Below are 3,836 nucleotides of genomic sequence, written 5' to 3'. Positions count from 1 at the left end.
TGTGAACTTAGTCACTTGACTTGTTTTTGGCCCATGGCAGGCTAGTGGTATGAATGACATAAGCAGAGCATTGAAAAGTGTGGTGTGGTTTCATCTTTTGCATTTCTGTCACTGTCGAGAGAAAAACATTCTGGGGATCTCAGGGATCTTGGAAGAATGAGAGGCCTATCGAACAGATGCACACTGATCCCACAGGTTAAGAACAAATACTCTTTCTTATCTGAAGTCAGCTGAGCCCTAGCAGATATTAAGTTAGGTAAGTGAGAAATGCTTTTTATTGTGAGTTGTAGGGTTGTTTGATATACACATTATTGTGGGAATAGCTATTTATTGCTTTAAAATTAACACATAATAAAATAATTATTCAATACTTACCTGGCAGGGGAGATACCATGATCACGAAGGTGGTTTTCCCAGGGTGAGGCTTATCCATTGCACTCTGGATGTGCTGACCCCTGCGATTTCCCCAAATGTGGGAAACTGGACTGCATAATTTGTGGTAGTGGGGGACTGCGTTCACGCTCTCCCCTGACAATAATAAAATAAAAGTAAAATAAAATAAAATAATTATTGATTCTTCATTACCAGTCATAACTGCTGGACCAACATTTTAAACAAATTTGAATTATAGTTAAATTTCAAAGAATTCTTATTCGTTCTAATTTGGTTCACACTTTTGTATTTCTTAGATTTTTTTCCCTTTTCTTTTCCTGAGTTCTTATCCATTTATAGTTTTCTTAGAAAAACTCTGAAACTAACTTTCAAGGTACTGTCTTTGAGTCTGACAATATTTTCAGCAGAATTCGAGCGTATTTCATATTTGAGAATGACTCATTTAGCACTTTCTTTCTCTGCTGCTAATCATTTTCCAAAAAAAGCACTTGTAAGTTTAAAAATAATTATTTACAGTTCTCTGGTAATCAAACTAATTAGAATTTTCCAAGCAGGTTCATTCTCAGAATTTTTTAATAGCATATAACATCATGGGCATGATTGTATCTTAAGATCTCTTATCCTGACAGCAAAAAATATTAGAGCATTATGTGCGCATACAAAGTATACTAATAATCCCAAAATCATTAGCACACTTCTAGCTTACTTGTTTTCAGGACACACACAAATCAAAATAATCATAAGAACAAGCTAACAATGTTGTAGGAGTGCTTGCAAGATGTATTCTTTTGGATCACAAAATTGGAGAGCTAACTCTTTTCAAAGACATACAGATTCCCATGTACAAGTTTCTCATCACACTGAAGCTTTGTTATTACTGGTCTTTAAGATCCCTTCTCATCCCTAAGTCTCTACAAACCCGTCTAATGATCATAGTTCATTCATTGGCCTATAGCAACCCACAGTTCTCTTACAGGAGTAACAAAGAAAGAAATTCTAAGTGCAACTGGATGACACAGAGACAAAGCCCACTTTACACTGGATTTCTAGACTGAAAGCATTGAGACTACTCAAGAAGGCTTCACTCTCTTATGCTCTATACAGTGGCGCAGGTCATTGCCTCTGCAGGAGCATACAGTGCTAGTCACACCTTGATGATAAGTGTTTCCTTCCCACAAGAAACGGCGTAACTATTCTTATGACACCTTTTCTGAGACCCCAAAGGCCTCAGTGCTTTGCTGCACTGTTTCCCCTATGTTAGCTATTCTATTGTTTGGTAACTGTTTCAATTTTGCCTTTCCATTGATGGTGAATTCTTTGAGAGAAGACAGCAATATAAGGTTGGGAACTTCACTGAGGCTCCAAATATATCTGTTGAATTAAAAGGACAGCCACAACAGAGTTCTAAGAGAGGTCCAGCTTACTCTTTCTTTTAATATTGAGAATATAAACATCTTGACTGAAAATCTTTTGACAGCAACATGTATATTAGTGCTGTAGCAGTTAAATATACTTGCTTACAATTTGATGCTAAATTTACAAAAAAACCAAAAATTTACTGTTGTGGTTTTATTACATGGATGACTCACATTTGTACCGAACAATTTTCGGCATGACTTGAGGACTTACATGAGATTTTTCCCATTTACTGAAATATGTAACTAAGTTGAAATATTAGCTTTGCACTAACATTTTGTTATCTTTAAAATAACTTCCCAAACTACAATAGGCAGTGTCATTTTTCTATTTATGTATCTCTTCATAAACTTTTCTAAACCCCATTTCCTGGGAATTTCTTTTTTTTTTTTTCTTGGTCCTTTGTAGTTTCCATATTTTGTCAAAATTCTATTCATATCTGTTCTACTCAGTAGTTTGTTTAGCAGAAGTTACTTCTTATACCTTTCTAAGGAGAATTTAAGTGTTATATGGTATTGAATGGTGCCGAGCTGAACATAGAAAACAGTAAAGTTTCTGCAATAATCTTTTTTATGACAGACATAATTTAATCCCACATTAATTTAATATGCAGCTAGAAGAAGGGGAATGGTAAAATATATGGAATGACCTTGCTTTTGGTCACATTAGAGATGGACCATGAAGTTTATAGGAGATGGAGTAATAAGACATGCCCAGTGCAAATACTTTAGGAAGCTCAAAATGAAGACAATAATGTAATTTAAATTGTATTATTGACAATCCTGAAACTCAAAGAAGCTTAGTGTTCTGTTTAGGAAAACTAATATTTATGAGCTGACTCATGAGAAAAAAAATTTCCATCTCCTTATAATCAAAAGGCTGCTGACAGATTGCAATACGAGAGTCATAGTCTTGCTGAAAAGTGAACCACTCCAAATACATTCAGAACAGCTATTTCAAGGGGGTTATCACATCCCTCAGAACCACTTCCTGTCACAGCAGACAGAGTATGCTACCATTCTCACACTAATCACACTCAGATATTTGTCTTTTCAACTACTATAATGCATTATTTATAAGTGATCTGGATTTATAAGGTGTGAGTGCATGATAAGATCCTGGTGATTAATCTTTTCAGAGAAAAAGAGAAATGAAAGTTCTTTTCTCAGAAAGGTATTCAAATAAGAGTGCAGTTTAACAGAAAAATTTAGTTGCCATGTTCTTAAAAAATTAATCATTTCTTTAAAATTGTGTTTAGGTAATGACTCTAATCCTCTAACAGCCTGAAATTGCAAAGAAAAGGTGGTGCTGATTTTTTTAATTTTGGGGATTAATTTCTCTGTCAATTAAGTAATTTTATCATGTGGGAATGAATAAGAGCTGCAGATTCTAAAGCTACAAATTGAAGATTTAACATCAGAGAAAAATACAAAGTAAATTTACTTGACCACCCATCCTAAAACAACAAAACCTCCTTAATTTAATCTTAGCAGACTGAGTACCATTATGTTATAATAATTTATTAAATAAATTTTAGTTATCCTAATATTGGGAAACTTTAAAAAATGACTCTATCTTTTGATAAATCATCTGATTATTTTCATTGTTGAACTGTAACTTATCTGAAATTTTATTGGGTGGTCATTTTAATGAAGTAAAAATATGGTTTTACTTTTACAGTATATTGAGCCATTGTCTGCTTAATCTTACAAAATACTAGAGTAGTAGAAATGAAGTCACCTCTTAAAATAAATCAGCTTATTCTTGTTTAAAACTTGGTTGTATATGCTTGAACTCCCTGAAGGAACTGGTCATCTGTCTTTGTCACTCTTAAAATTGACTTGAGAAAGACTCAACAAAAATGTGACATTTCGCTAGAAGAAAGCTATATCATTATTTCGTTGCCTTTTTACAATTTTTCCTCCTGTTTTCATATTTGCCTTAAAATTTTGAGTATAAAAGTTTGAAATTTGTAAGGAATTGTATTCCAAATTATAATCCACTTAAATTCTCTGTCATTCTCCTGC

General features: G+C 33.6%; 1 non-coding gene across 1 annotated transcript; it reads left to right on the top strand.

Annotated features, from left to right (window-relative positions):
• Positions 1-367: 367 nt before the first annotated feature.
• LOC141422722 (U1 spliceosomal RNA) lies at positions 368-531 on the top strand. Its single transcript, XR_012447469.1, has one exon. It is a non-coding gene; the product is annotated as a U1 spliceosomal RNA (small nuclear RNA).
• Positions 532-3,836: the final 3,305 nt, after the last annotated feature.

This window comes from Castor canadensis, chromosome 4, assembly GCF_047511655.1.
Source record: "Castor canadensis chromosome 4, mCasCan1.hap1v2, whole genome shotgun sequence".
Lineage (NCBI taxonomy): Eukaryota > Metazoa > Chordata > Mammalia > Rodentia > Castoridae > Castor > Castor canadensis.
The sequence above is the reverse complement of the archived record's forward strand: the minus strand, read 5'-3'. Positions and strand labels throughout refer to the sequence as shown.